The sequence below is a fragment of the Pteropus medius genome, unplaced genomic scaffold (assembly GCF_902729225.1).
Source record: "Pteropus medius unplaced genomic scaffold, Ma_sr-lr_union100, whole genome shotgun sequence".
Classification (NCBI taxonomy): Eukaryota; Metazoa; Chordata; class Mammalia; order Chiroptera; family Pteropodidae; genus Pteropus; species Pteropus medius.
Window position 1 is genome coordinate 707,011 of NW_024345861.1, and position 16,984 is coordinate 723,994.

Consider the following 16,984-nt stretch of genomic DNA (forward strand, 5'->3'; position numbering starts at 1 on the left):
TTGGGTCCTTCTTTGTCTCTTGTTATAGCTTTTTTTAAAGTCTATTTTGTCTGGGATAAGTATTGCTATCCCAGTTTTTTTTTTTCTGGTTTTTATTTTTATGGAATATCTTTTATCCATTCCTTCCTTTTCAATCTTTGTATCTTTCAATCTGAGGTTACTCTCTTGTAGGCAGGGTATGGAAGGGTCTTGTTTTCTAATCCATTCAGTTACCCTATCTGTTTTTAATGCCTGTAGTAATATAGTTTGATTATTTTTAAAGTAAATGCATAGTGTCCTGAACAATTTTGTGCACGTCTAAAAACATTTAATTTTTAAAATTTCTTTATCTTTTTGACATTCTATATGTTTTTATATTAGTTTCAGGTGTGGAGTATAGTGATTAGACATTTATAGAATTTACGAAGTGTACTCCCTAACTAGTCTAGTATGCACTTGGCACTATACACACTTATTATCAAATTATTGATTATATTTCCTATGATTTGCTTCACATTCCCATGACTATTTTGTAACTACCAATTTGTACTTTTTAATTACTTTACATTTTTTACCCCACCCTACAACTGCCCTCCCATCTGGCAACCATCATCTTGTTCCCTGCATCTATAAGTCTATTACTGTTTTGTTTATTAATTTATTTCATTCTTTAGATTCCACATATAAGTAAGATCATATGGTATTTTTCTTTCTCTGTATGACTTATTTCACTTAGCATAATACACTCCAGGTCCATCCATGTTGTCACAAATGGTAAGATTTTAATCTTTTTTATGGTCAAGTAATATTCCACGGTGTGTATGTATGTGTATACACAAACACACACACACACACACACGCACATACACACACATATACACACCACCTCTTTTGTATTCAATTGTCCAATGATGAGCATTTAGGTTGCTTCCAAATCTCAGCTTCTGTAAATAATGCTGCAATAAACAGGAATGCACATATCTTTTTAAATTAGCATTTTGAATAAATAGCCAGAAGTGGAATTGCTGGATCATAGGGTGGTTCTATTTTTAATTTTTTGAAGAAACTTCATCCTCTTTCCTATAGTGGCTGAATCAATTTGCAATCCCACCAAAAATGCACAAGGATTCCCTTTTCTCAACATCTTCACCAACACGTGTGTTTCGATTTATTGATGATGGCTACTCTGACAGGTGTGAGGTGATAGCACATTGTATTTTTAATTTGTATTTCTTTAATGATTAGTGACATGGAGCTTTTTTACATATATCTATTTACTATCTCTATGTCCTCTTTGAAGAAATGTCTATTCAGGTCCTCTGCCCACTTTTTAATGGGATTGTTTATTTTTTGGTATTAAGTTGTATGAATTCTTTATACATATTTTATATTAACTCCTCACAAATGGATCATTAGCAAATATCTTCTCCCATTCAGTAGATCGTCTTTTTGTTTTGTTGTGATTTTCTTGGTTGTAAAAACTTTTTAATTTGATGCGGTCTCATTTGTTAATTTTTTCTTTTGTTATTTTTGCCACATGCAACATATCATAAAAAAATATATTAGTAAAAGCAATATCAGAGAGTTTACTTCGTATGTTTTCTTCTAGAAATTTTATGGTTTTAGGTCTTACATATAAGTCTTTAATCTATTTTGAGTTTATTCTTGTATATGCTATAAGAAGTTGGTCTAGTTTTATTTTCTCTGTCTAGATTTTCCAACGCTTTATGGAAAAGACTATCTTTACCCCATTTTATATTCTTAACTCCATTGTTATAGGTTAATTGACCATACAGGTATGTTTATTTCTGGGTATTCTATTCTATTCCACTGATCCATGTGTCTATGTTGTCCCAGTATCATGCTGTTTTAATTACTATAGCTTTGTAGTATAGTTTGATATCAGGTAATGTGATACCTCCAACTTTTTTCTTTCTCAAAGTTTCTGTGGCTACATGGGGTCTTTTGTTGTTCCAAATAAACTTTTGGATTATTTTTTCAAGTTCTGTAAAAAATATTATTGGTATTTTGATGGGGATTGAATTGTATCTATAGATTTCTTTGGATAATAGGAATATTTTAATGATGTTAATTATTTTTATCCATGAGCATGATATATGTTTCCATTTATTTATATCTTCTTCAATTTCTTTCTTCAATGTCTTATAATTTTTTGAGTGCAAGTCTTTGATTAAAAATATTCTTAAGTATTTTATTTTTGATGCAATTTTAAATGAGATTGTTTTCTAAATTTTTCTTTATGATAGTTTGTTATTAGTATATAGAAATCCAATCAATTTCTGAATATTAATTTTTATCCTGCTACTTTATTGAAATCATTTATCAATTCTAATAGGTTTTTTTTGGACTTGAGTCATCTGCAACTAATTATAATTTTACTTCTTCATTTTTAACTTGGCTGACTTTTATTTACTTTTCTTGCCTGATTACTGTGACTAGGACTTCCAATACTATGTTGATAAGTGGTGAAAATGAACATCTTTGTCTTGTTCCTGATCTTACGGAAAATACTTTTAGCTTTTTTTCCCATTGAGTATGATCTTAGCTGTGGGTTGCCATTGAGGGCCTTAATTATGTTGAGTAATGTTCTCTCTATTCTCACTTTGCCAAGAGATTTTATTGTAAATGAATGCTGAAGTCTGTCAAGTGCTTTCTCTGTGTCTATTGATATAATCATATATATAATTTTTATCATTCATGTGGTGTATCATGTTAATTGATTTGGAGATATTGAACTAAACTTGCATCCCAGAAATAAATCCCACTTGATCATGATGTATGATCTTTTTTAATGTATTGTTAAATTTGGTTTGGTAATATTTTGTTGAAGCTTTTTTCATCAGTGTGCACCAAAGTTATTAGCCTATAATTTTCTTTTTTTGTAATGTCTGTCTCACTTTGAAATCAAGGTAATGGTGGTCTCGTAAAACGTATTTGAGAGTTTTATCTCCTCTTGAATTTTTTGAAATACTTTGTGAAGGATAGGTTACTTTTTTAAAAATTATTAGGTAAAATCTCCCTGTGAAGCCATTTGTTTGTTGGAAATGTTTTGATGACTGATTCTATTTAATTAGTAGTAATTGGTCAATTCAGTTCTGATTCTTCTTGATTCTGTCTTGGAAGATTGTATGTTTCTAGGAATTTATCCATTTCTTCCAGATTCTCTAATTTGTTAGCACATAATTATCTGTAGTATTTTCTTATAACCCATTTTTATTTCTGTGGTGTCAGTTGTCACTTCTCCTCTTTCATTTCTGATTTTTGCTTTGCTTTGGTCCTCTTTTTTCTTGATGAATCTAGTTAGTTTTATCAATTTTTAATCTTTTCAAAGAGCCAACTCTTTGTTTCATTGATTTTTCATACTATTTTTAGAGTCTTTCATCTATTTCATTTATTTCTTCTTTGATCTTTATAATTTCTTTCTTTTTACTCACTTTGAGCTTTGCTTTTTTTTTCTAGTTTCTTTAAGGTATAGATTTAAGTTATAGGTTTAGATAGTTTATTTGAGATTTTTCATTCTTTTTCTTTGTTTTTTTTCCTTTTTTTGAGATAGACCTGTATTGCTATAAATTTCCCTGTTAGGACTACTTTGGTTGTGTCCCATTGTTTTGGGGTCGTTGTGTTTTCATTTTCATTTGTCTCAAAATATCATTTTGTTTCTTCCTTGATTTAATCATTTTCCCGTTCATTGTTTAGGATTAGTCGTTTAGCCTTTACGTGGTTGTCTGTTTTTCATTTTTTTTTTTCTCATAACTGATTTCTAGTTTTATACCATTGTGGTTGGAGAAAATGCTTGGAATGATTTCAGTTTTCTTAAATTTACTGAAACTTGTTTTGTGGCTTAACATGTGACATATCCTGGAAAATGTTCCACGTGAACTTGAAAAGAACGTGTATTCTGCTGCTCTGTGGTGAAATGCTCTAAAACTATCAATTAAGTCCATGGGATATAATGTGTCATTTAAGGCCACTGTTTCCTTGCTGATTTCTTGTGTGGAAGATCTATTTCTTGATGTCAGTGAGAGGTTAAAATCCCTTAATATATTACTGTCAGTCTCTCCCTTTATGTCAGTTAATATTTGCTTTATTTATTTACGTGCTTCCTCTGTTTATTGTTCGCCAATTTTACACCATATATTTTGATGCTTTGTTGTTAGATGTATGTATATTAAGAATTGTTATGTTTTCTTGGAGAATTCACCATTTTATCATTATGTAATGCTCTTCTTTATCCCTGTTAATTTTTCATGCTCTGAAATTGAATTTGTTTGAAATTAATATGTATATTTTAGCTTTTTACAAAATTAGTGTTAGTGTGGTATATCTTTAACCATTTTTTTTTTACTTTTATTCTTTCTGTGTTCTATTTAAACTGATTGTTTTTGTAGACAACGGATATTTGAAACTTGAGTTTTTTTGTTTGTTTGTTTTTATCCACTCTGACCATCTCTATCTTTTGATTGGTATATTTAAATCATTGATGTGTAAAGTGATTGTTGATATATTTAGATTAATTTGTACCAACTTTGTTACTCTTTCCCATTCATTGTCCCCCCCTTTTTTTTTTAATTCCATAGGAAGTAGGATATTTTACTTCTTCTAGGTGGAAAGTTAGAGCAAGCTGGAGTTGGGTACTTCCCTTCTCCCAGATTCTTTGGACACTGTTAAAATTCTAGTGCAGGCTCTGATAAAATTGTTTCCCTTGGGGACATACTTTCTTAAAAAGAACAGAATTCTCTGTTCAATTTTAAAAACAGCCTAATTTCTCCCACTCTCTGACAGAAGCAAGAGGGAATGTTTCTCCATTCTTTGATGTGAGATCTTGGTAGGGCTCCTGAAGGTAAAATGTATGAAAGTGCAGCAGCCTTTCTCAAATTGGCTCCCCTGGAGTTTTTAACCATCAAACTTTTCCACTTCGAGACTCCAATAATTCATCAATTATAGTTTAGTTTTTTTTGTTTTTTTGTTTTTGTTTTTGTTTTTTTTTTGTTTTTGTTTTTTTACCCCGATACTGGTTACCACAGAGGTTTATGTTCCTGGTCTTCTGCTTCAATAAGTTGTGATCCTCTGTCTGCCTGTCTCTTAAATTTGAGAGGCAGTGGTTTGCCCTGTAACCTCAGTTTTCTCATGAATCTAAGAAATGTTTACTTTTAGTTTGCTTAGCTTTTTTCTTCATGTGTGAATGGGAGTGCAGATCTCCAAGTTCTTTATATGCTAGACAGGAAACTGGGAGATCTGATTGTTTTTTAGTTCCAACACCTCCAGGTTACAGCATCCATGATAAGCTAAACTCTTTTACTCTCCTATTCCCCTCATCATCATTTGCAATCATCACCATCATGCTTTGCAACTGGACAAGAATTCCACTGAGACAAATAACTTGCTATTGTTTTTTCTTCCTGATAGAGTTGGAGAAATCCCCATCCCAACCCACCCCCTACTTCACATACCTTCCTATCTTGGAAGTAAACAGAAAGGTCCTTGAAAATGAGAAAATGGCCCTTCTCTTAATTTTATCATGTAAATTATGCATATTATCTTCATCAATGTAAGTTTAAAAATATTTTTAAACGAAAATTCTAAAAAAAAAAACAACTTTGCGGACATATTACTCATGACAGTGAGCATTACAAGATACAAAGAGCTGATTGCTTAAATTAGAAATGCCCTGGATTTGCTATTTTTTTTTTTACATTTACTATGGTCTAGATACCAGATATAAAATAAGAGCTTATTGGAAAATCCAGTAGAGACAATAGGCTCTTTGAAAGGAGAAATGAAGACTCTTTGGGAACTGTCAGGGGAGAGAGGACAAGACAGAATCTTCCAATGAAGGTGCTTTTCATTGAGACCACTTAACCATAAGAAAAAAAAATTATGTATAACACTTAGTTTGTGAAGATTATGCAAAGAAACAGATGCCATTGGAAAGGTAAGGTAAATCTTTATGGACAGGAAGTAAGTTGACAGCAGATAAACAAAATTGATAAAACTTAGTCTTCAACATTTATTGAGTATATGTTGTTTTAGGCAGTGTGCTAAATAGTAGAGATAAAGACATGAATAACACAGTTACAACTCTCAACTTTTTAACCGTCTAACAGAACTGCATGAAGTTAAACAAGATTGAGCAAAATAGTTATTGCTCGATTATTATAAATATCTAAATCTATTAAACCAAAAGAGAGTCTTTGGAGATTACTTAATAACAATCGGTGGTGGTAGTGATGGAGACAATAGTTACTGTATCATTCCTATAATGTTTCCTCAGTAATTACATTTGCCTCAAATGGCGTAATAGTCCCTATTAAAATGTGATACCTTTTCACACTAGTTATCCAACATATTTTATAGAAAAATTAGACTTATTTTTTATCAGAAAAAAATTTACGGTTAATTTTGAAATTAAATAAAATATCTTATCTTTAATTCCATGACCTTGCGGTAAAGTTTTTATTTAAAATAGCAAAATGGAATTGATCAACCATTAAGATCAGTTTCTAATTAAACAGTTTACTAATTAACATCATAGTTAAATTTAGGAATGAAAACCTTACTGTTTCAATATGATTATAATTGAACCTCATAGGCACATTTCGTGTCTACAGCCAAATATATCCCAATTTTCTGTTCACAATACCGCATTGACGTTTTTCTTTTAAAAGCATCTTACAGTTTCTAAACCCATTTGAGCAACTGTAAGTATTCAATTGCCATTATTGAAATGAGAAATTTGTAGGTGAAATGAATTTATGTTAATGAGGTGACTTTTGTAAAGTACCTAAAGATGGGGACTGTTTGCCAGGTAAGCCAGATCTTAGAGGGTGCGGAGAGATCAAAAGCTTAGTTTTGATGTGTTAAGTTTGATAATCTGATTAAATATTCAAATATAGCCTCTAGTATCCATTTGAATATGCGACTAGAGTTCAGAAGAGTGTGAATACCCTAGGGAAATGAAAGATGGTTGCCCGGGATCATGCGCGGCCCACTTAAAGTTAGCTATCATGAATTTAAAGCAGGACCAAATGTGGGATTTCTTCCAGTTGTATTTAGTTTCATGGGTGCATTCAGAGTAGGTGGAGAATTTTAATTATTCAGGTTTGTATTTTACCAAGTGAATATGATGAAATGAGAAAGGAGAAAGAAAACAGAATCAATACAAGGGTGTGAGTATGCAATATTGTGATTTATAAGAAATATATATTTGATCATTCAGATGACCAAAATATATTCCATTTATATATATATATATATATATATATATATATATATATATACACACACACACATATATATAAATTATATATAAATAAATTGTATATATAAATTATATATAAACAAATTCCATATATAAATAAATTATATATATATAATTTATATATAAAATTTATTTATTTATATATAAAATTTATTTATATAATTTATTTATATATATAATTTATATGTGCGTGTGTGTGTGTGTATACATATAATATATATATATATATATATATATATATATATATATATATATATGTATATATTTGCTCTTCTTCCATGGTCCCTGTCTCATAGCTCCCAAGATCCTTAGAATTTTCTCATTGAGAAGAACAATTAGAGCATTTTCTGTCATAAGTCTCTTGTCTTTAGTTTTTGAACTTGTTTCAAAGCCATAAAGGTGAAATATGTGTCTTATTATTCATGGCAAACCCCTTTCCACCACAAATGAATTAATGTTAATGAGGTGACTTTTGTAAAGTACCTAAAGATGGGGACTGTTTGCCAGGTGAGCCAGCCATGGGACTGGGGAGTTAGAAATTTCAGTCCCAACCTCTTACCTCTGGGGAGGGAAGAGGAGTTAGAGGTTGAATCAACTGTCAATGGCCATTAATTTAATAATGATGCCAAGAAAATGAAGCCTCCATCAAAAACCAAAAGAATGGTGTTTGGAGAGCTTTCGAACTGGTGAACACATGGAGATGTTGGAAGTATGGTGTACTTGTAGAAGGCATGGAGATTCTATGCTTCTTTCTTATATTTTGCCCTATGCATCTCTTCCATCTCGTTATTCCTGTGTTATATCAGTTTATGATAAAATCGTAATCAAGTGTGTAAAATATTCCTTACTGGAGGAGTTCTGTGAGCCATATTACTGAATTAGTCAAACTCAAAAAGGGGATCATAGCACTCTCTGATTTATAACCAGTGTGGATAAAAAACAGGGTTATATATTAATCTGACAAACTCAAGGGAGGCCAGAATGACAGTCCATACAAACTCAGAACTGAAAGTAACCCCATAGGATGATCTGAACATAAAAATTCCTAACTAGAGGAAGAGGAAAATGGCGGACTAGGTAAAAGCAGGGTTCGCCTTCTCTCAGATCTGTTACCGGAGAGTGGGGATCCTCTCCCTGCACGTTGTCCAGGTTCTTGATGTCTCGAACAAAAAATTTAGCAAGATACCCAAACACAGTAGAAAAGAAAAGTTTTATTAGAAAGGAAAGTGCACTTACCAGAAGTGGAAGTGGGACTGAGCAAGAGAAGCATGGCTCAAAAGGCCTAGTAACAAAGACTTCAGGGTTTTTATCCCTTTTTGCTGTGGGTGGTTACTTTGAGTACGATTCTTTGATTGACAACTAAGATCGACAGGACTCACTGATTCATCATTTTGATTTCTGCACATGTTTGTTACCATAATTCAGTCTGTTATAATGATATTAATGAACTTCTGGGCATATGCATATTATAATGATGGTATAATGAGGCTCAGATGAGTTGAAAGTCATTGGGGTTTTCATTGCACAGGTGTGAGTGACTGGCTTTAACTGGTACCTAAATCTCTGCCTACTGGTTTCTTTGTGTGAGTTTAAAAATTGCCTTTTGGCTTGTTTAATTGTGGGAAGATTAGGATGGCCCCCTTCTAAGATGGGTTGATATTGGTTTCTTTGCAGGCAGACCTGGAATCCTCTAACTTTCCTGCCTAACTCTTTTCTAAGAGCCATGAAACGCCTTATTATTAGTATGGATGTTGAGGGATGGGAGGTCTCTTCTTCTGTATCTGCTTTCTGCTGAGAATGGCTGTAGTCTCTGCCTACAAGGGTTTCATGGAGCTCTTTCTCTTTCTGTCTCAGTCAGGATGGGGTCTTGGGTTTCCTGATGAAGTGCTACCTCAGTGCCTAGGCAAGGAAAAGAAAATACAAACTTATTATTTAAACCATATATCTATTAATTTCTATTATTGATTTGCCTTTTAAGTGAGTAAAGGGAAACAGGCTTGGTTAATATGTTTCTTTTTTATTAAGTTTATTGGAGTAACACTGGTTAATACAATCATATAATTTTCAGGTGTACATTATCATTTGACATCTGTATATTCTACTGCGTGTTTACCACCCAAAGTCCAGTTTCCTTCAGCTGCCATGTATTTGATCCCCTTTACCCAATTTACTCTCTCCTTACCCCCCTATATTTGACCCCCTTTGCCCCATCTACCTCCCCTTTTTTCCCCACCCTACTGGTAACCACTACTCTATAGTTCTCTGGTAACCACTAGTCTATAGACCATGTCTATGAGTCTCTGTTCGTTCTGCTCATTTGTTGCTTTTAGGTTTATATCCCACATATAAGTGTTATCATGTGATTTGCAACTTTTCCTGTCAGGCTTATTTTGCTTAGCACGATTATCTTGAGTTCCTTAAAGAGTAAAAAAAATATCTTTGGCCTAAAGTTCCCTCCCTGCTCAGACTCTAAGGGCCCTGTCTGACTTAACACCATTTCTGCTTAACAGTGGGCTGATGACCCTTATCGATAGCCAGAGGATCTGAGTTGCCAGAGCAATTATCAAGATTTAAGTGAGAGATCCCTTTTGCCAAAGAAAGGAGGGAAGAAAACTTAACTAGGTTTACTACAAAGATTAACTCTGCAAGAGATGCCCCATTTCATTTCCTGCTAAAAGATTAAGAATTTTACAAATGATGTCTTGTCTCAGGCCACATTGGAATTACAATTAAATTATAAAGTAATCAATGTGGCAAATCACCTGAAGTCTAGCTGATCATAACAGGTAAGTCTGATAATATAAAGAAGGAGCCACACTGAAGCAGTAGGAGGGGCAAAGTCGCAAATCGGGCTGGACCTGAACCACGTTTGGTGGAGGAACACCAGGGGAGAGAGTGAGGCTGCAGAGGTTCCTTGAAGGAGAGAGGGGTCCTGGCCTCATTTGGAGGCTCCTCATACCAGGGTTCCAGTCAAGGGAAGAGAAGCTCTATAAAACTCTGACTGTAAAAATTAGAGAGCATTCTGGCTGTCTGAGTGAGATAGAAGGAGACTGAAACTTTAGACAACCCTTTAAAGGGCCCACACACAGGCTCTCTCACCTGTGGATACTCATTAGGGCATGAGTGGTGGGTCAGAGGCTCACATAAAATTTATATGGGGAAGGACTGCATTACCGGGTGACAGAATGAGGGCTGGAGAGGCAGCCACCTTTGTGCCTTAGTCAGGCCCCCACCAGGGGCAATCTACAGACTACCTCAGCTTTCCTGTGTGGATCCCTCCCACATAGCCAATTCAGAAGCTCAGGCCTAAGGAGATCAGCTCACCCCACCAAACTTTCAGATTTCCTGGGCTTTTGTTGTTGGGCTGCTGCCACATCCTGCACCATTTCAGAGCCAAACATTTACAGCAGGCAGCCAGCACTGTGAGCATGAATTTCAGAGACAGTTTCAGGCAAATAACTACTGCCAACAAGAATTTGGGCAGATCTTGGGGTTCTGTGAGTGAGTCCCAGACAGTAGCTGGTCTTGCTGTGATCTGTGACTTTTGTGGGAATGCGCAAATTGTTACCACAGTTGCAGCAAGACTGAGGCTGTATTGACCTGATGGCCATTGTCTCTCTGAGACCCCATCCCACCCAAACCACAAATTGTGCCAGGCGGCTCATTGGCAGACAGCTGCCAATGCCCTGCCTCTTCCCTGGTTCTCCAAATCTGCAAAGGCAACAAACGTTGGCTAGCACAGTAAGGGCACTGCAGGGAAATCCATTGCAGGAAGACCTCTGCTGCCTGTATGAAATGCAATATCTCTTGAGGGGATTGCAGAAGTCCGTGGTACTGCCCCCAGACAGCAGCTTATCTCCTTGCGATCTGTGACTACTGCAAGAATACTCAGACACAGAAGTTAAAGAAAACAGGATGTATTGGCCTGATAGCCCTTGAATTTCTGAGATCCTGCTCATCCAATCTACTAAGTGCCCAGGCACATTGAGAGGCAGCTGCTCCTGTCCAGGGGTGGTGCATTCTGTGCAGTCATCAGACCTTGGTCAACAAAGTGAGCAAAATTCATGGAATACAGTGATGGGAAGGTCACTGCTGCCAGCACAGGATACTGCTTGAGAAGATTGAAGGGGTTTTGAGGGCCCACCACAGATAGCAGTAGATCTCGCAGTGATATGTGACTTTGGAGGGAGCCCACATTACCAGAGCTGGTAGCAAATCTGTAGCTCTATAGGTCTGATGGTCACATGCCTCACTGAGTTGATGTCCCACCTAACCACAGGTTACCTGTGGCAAGCCTGCTCCTAGGCATCCCAGTCCCATCCTATACTTCCTTTGGTCATGAATTCAACAGGAAACAACAGTAATCAGTCCATGCAGAACAAGCAAAGCCCATCTATCCAGGAGAAGCTTTCGGTGGTGGACCACAAACTGAGGTGGGCAGCAAATGGCCTTGCTATGATTATAAACTTATACAGGGAGCCGCAGAAACAACGCTGGGATGTAAACTGACATGGCAGTGGCAGGGAAACATTTGCTCAATAGATCCAGGTGACTCCCGGGGTCCATGCACCACCCAACATGCATATCATCCAGAAGCTCTTCTAATTTTGGAGACTTATGGGTAACTGACAGGCAGTGTCAGGCCTTGAGGAGCACTGGTCCTTCTGCTAAACTGCCCTAGGTCAGAAGCAGGAGATAATCGGACCATTGCCTACAGCATTATCTCTTCCACTTACCTATAGATACAGCACAGGCAACAACCATCTGTAGATGACTTTGTAGGCCCCATCAGGTAGCCCTGAGGAATCAAACACAGCAGCTCAACTTGGCCTACTTGGGAACCACTCCCAAAGGGCCCCAACACCAATGCACCCAGAGGCTGGCACTAGACTACAACACAGTAAGTCCTGACTGGTCTCATAAGTGGTACACACAAAGAGTAGTTTCAAAAAGTACACATTTGCTAAAGTGAATCTCACTCAGTAAGGTCAATCCCAACACAGCATCTCTTACCCTGTGGGTGCAGCCAATTCCCACGGTTAGTTGGCCTGAACCTTAATCTTACTCACTGATGTACAAACACAAATAAAGTTTTAGTGACAATAGAAGATCACGCACAACCCACACAAAGATCATATCCAGAGCCAGGACACAAGGGATCAAGGAGAGTGTGCAACTGGGCCACGCAGGACACCTACTACGTTAGGCCATCTGGCCAAGGCTGAGAGATGAAACAAATATTCCTAACACATAGGAACAAAAGAAAACAAAGAAACATGTCACAAATGAAACAACAGAAGAAAGCTCCAGAAAATAAGCTAAGTGAAATGGAGGCAAGCAACGTACCAAAGATAGTTCAAAATAATGAATGCTCAATGAACATAGAGGGAGAATGAATGAGCTCAATGAGAACCTCAACAGAGAGATAAAAAGGACATAGAGATAATAAAAAAGAAAACAGACAGAGATGAAGAATACAATAAATATAATGAAGCATAAAAAAGGACATAGAGATGATAAAAAAGAAAACAGACAGAGATGAAGAATACAATAAATATAATGAAGAATACATTATAAGGATTCAACAGTAGAGTGGATGAAGCAGAAGATCGATTCAGTGGACTGGAAGACAAGGTAGCAGAATACACCCAATCGGAACAGCAAAAAAATAAATAAATAATTTTAAAAAATGAGGATAGTTTAAGAAACCTCTGAGAAAACATGAAATGTAACAATATTCACATCATAGGAGTACCAGAAGAAGAGAGAGAGTAAAAGATTGAGAATCTATTTGAAGAAGTAATGACAGAAAACTATCCTACCCTGACAAGAGAATTAGACATACAAATCCAGGAAGCACAAAGAGCCCCAAAGAAGAGGAATTCAAATAGATCAACATCAAGATGCATCATAATTAAAATGACAAAGGTCAAAGACAAAGAGAGAATCTTAAAAGCAGCAAGAAATAGGTAGCTAGTTACTTACAAGGTTACCCCCATAAGAATGACTACAAATATTTCGATGGAAACATTGCAGGCCAGAAGGGACTAGAAAGAAATGTTCAAAATTAGAGAAAACAAAAATCTACAACCATAAACATTCAACCTAAGAAAGCTTTCAATTAAAATGGAAGGTGAGATAAAGAGCTTTTCTAGCAGGGAAAAGCTTAAGAAATTCATCATCAAAAGCCAGCATTACAAGAAATGTTAAAGGGACTTCTGTAAAAAAAAAAAAGAAGAAGAAATCAAAATCCGTGCATATACTGTCTACAAGAAACTCACTTCAGATCAAAAGACACTCATAGACTGAAAGTAAAGGGATGGAAAAAGATATTTCACACAAATGGAAATGAAAAAAAAAAACAAAAAAACAAAAAAACAAAAAACACCCTGGAGTAGAGATACTTATATCAGATAAAACAGACTTTAAAATAAAGGCTATAAGAGTCAAAAAAGAGCATTACATAAAGATAAAGAGATCGATAAATCAAGAGACCAAGAACATAACCCTAGTAAACATATGTGCACCCAATATAGGAGTACCTACATACATAAAGCAATTATTGACTGACATAAAAGGAGAGATCAATAGTAACACACTCATAGTAGGAGACTTTAAAACCCCATTGACACCAATGGACAGATCTTCCAGACAAAAAATCAACAAGGAAACAATGGGACTAAAAGACACACTAGACCAGATGGATTTAATAGATATTTTCAGAACATTTTACCCCATAGCAGCAAAATATACATTCTTCTCAAGTGCACATGGAACATTTTCCAGGATAGACCACATGTTAGGACACAAAATGAGTCTCAATAAATTTAAGAAGATTGAAATCATATCACCGTCTTCTCTGATCACAATAGTATGAAATTAGAAATTAACTAAAGTAAAAAATTGGAAAATACACAAACACGTGGAGGCTAAATGACATGCTCTAAACAATGAATAGGTTATCAATGAGATCAAGGAAGAATTCAAAAGATACTTAGAGACAAACGAAAATGAAAACACAATGACTCAAAATCTATGGGACACAGCAAAAGCAATCCTAAGAGAGAAATTCATAGAGATACAGGCCTACCTCAAGAAACAAGGGAAAGCTCAAATAAAAAATCTAAACATATACTTAAAACAACTAGAAAAAGAATAGCAAACAAAGCCCAAAGTGAACAGAAGGAAAAAAATAATAAAGAACAAAACAGAAATAAATGAAATAGAGTCTAGAAGAATAATACAAATGATTAATGAAACCAAGAGCTGGTTCTTTGAAAGGGTAAACAAAATTGACCAACTCTTAGCCAGATTCATCAAGGAAAACAAAGACAACTCAAATAAATAAAATAGAAATAAAAGAAAAGAAATAACTTGGACTTTACAGAAATACAAAAGATCATTAAAAAATACTGCGAGCAATTATAAGCCAACAAACTGGACAATCTGAAAGAAATGAACACGTTCCTGGAAACATACAGTCTCCCAAATTAAGAAGAAACAGAAAATCTGAACCAATCGATCACCACCAATGAAATCAAATCAGTAATCAAAAATCTCCCCAAAAATTAAACTCCTGAACCATATGGCTTCACAGGCGAATTTTACCAAATATTAAAAGAAGAATTAACACATTTTTCTTCTCAAACTATTCTAAAATTTTCAACACCTTTTATGAGGCCACCATTACCTTGTTTCCAAAACCAGACAAAGACTTTACAAAAGAAGAAAACTATAGGCTGATATCTCTTATGAACATTGATGCAAAAATCCTCAACAAAATATTAGCAAACTGGTCTACAGCCATGCTACCCTGAAACAGCCTGATCTTGTCTGATCTCGGAAGCTAAGCAGGTTTGGGCCTGGTTAGTCCTTGGATGGGAAACCACTTAGGAAGACCAGGTGCTGTAGGCATAAAAAATATTAAAAAATACAAAAAGTAAGGGATTGTAAGCTAACAAGTTCCTCGCAATCTGTGAAGTCAACCAAGGGTTGCCTCTCCTAAAAAAATAAATAAATAAATATATATTATATATATACATACACATACATACATACATACATACATACATACATACATACATACATTAGCAAACTGATTTCAGCAATACTTTAAAAATACCATATATCACAATCAAGTTGGATTTATTCCTGGGATGCAAGGTTGGTACAGTATTCACAAATCAATTAATATGATTCACCACATTAACAAATCAAAAGATGAAAACCATATGATCATATCAATAGATGCAGAAAAAGTGTTCGACAAAATCCAGCATCCATATATGATAAAAACTCTCAGCAAAGCGGGAATAAAGGGAACATACCTCAACATAATAAAGACCATATATGACAAATCTACAGCTAACATCATACTCAATGGGGAAAGGCTAAAAGCATTTTCTTTAAGATCAGAAACAAGTCAAGGATGCCCACTTTCACCACAGCAATAAGACAGGAAAGAGAAATAAAAGGAATCCAACTGGAAAGGAGGAAGTAAAACTCTTGTTATTTGCTGATGACATGATATTATATAGAGAGAACCCTAAAGATTCCACCAAAAATCTGCTGGAACTGATCAATGAATTCAGTAAAGTAGCACGATGCCAAATTAGCATTCAGAAATGTGTGACATTTTTATACACCAATGATAAATTTTCAGAAAGATAAATTAAGAAAACAATCTCATTTACGATTATATCGAAAACAATAGAATACCTGGGAATCAAATTAACCAAGGAGGTAAAAGACCTGTTTTCAGAAAAATTTAAGTCATTGAATAAATAAATTGAAGAAGATACAAATAAATGGAAGCATATACCATGCTCACGGTTAGGAAGAATTAACATCATTAAAATGGCAATACTGTGGCGAATTCCGATTTTGGAGAGGACAGTCCTTAGTGAGGGGAAGAGCAGGAATCAAGTTCCTTGTTGGAGATCTTAGGAAACATGGAGGAGTGAGAGACGTTCCCAGAACTTTCCACTTAAAACAACAATAAACTGTGCACCAGCACATCTGAGCGTGAGATCTGTGCATAAGAGCTACCACTGGTCATACCTCAGGTGTCAGGTGGTGGACTAGGAGTAATAAAGAAACTGCCTCTGGCAGCAAATGGAGCTCCCTGAAGGAGGAGGGGGAAGGGAGAATGAGTGGCGAGTTCCTGCAGCGAGTTATCCGAACATTCCTTCCTGGGATAGCTCTGGACTCCCTATGGCCAGTTGGCTGCAGGGCCCAGTCATCAGGGCAGAAAGCAGAGAAGCGGGACGGGACCACAGAAAAACAACAACTGATTTCTGCCAGCCACAGTTGCAAAACAAAGGCTGAGCCTCAGCTCCCAACCCCTAACCTACAGGGCCCCTTCCCCCATACTCTCCGAGACCCATTACCGGGGAGTCCCAGGGGAATCTGAGCAAAAACTGCTGAGACTGTCGCTGACACTGACAGAGATAGAAACTGAGAGTAGTGAGCGTGATTAAATATCTACAAGAAAATTTAAAAAGCATCATTAAGACCTTATATAAAGTAGGGATCCAAGAGGCTTAGACACCACCTATGGAAACCAAAAGAAAAGCACCTTCTTTACAACAGGATAAAGAGACCTTTATATAATAAATCTTCTTTCTGAAAAACAAACAAACAAAAAAACAGCAGAATACACTTCCATTAATGCCCAGGTGTAGAAATAGTCCACTAAAGGCCATGAACAACCAAGATGACAAAGCA

General features: G+C 35.6%; 1 pseudogene; it reads left to right on the plus strand.

The window, feature by feature from the left end:
* Positions 1 to 15,053: 15,053 nt before the first annotated feature.
* Positions 15,054 to 15,172, plus strand: LOC120612273 (uncharacterized; annotated as a pseudogene).
* Positions 15,173 to 16,984: the final 1,812 nt, after the last annotated feature.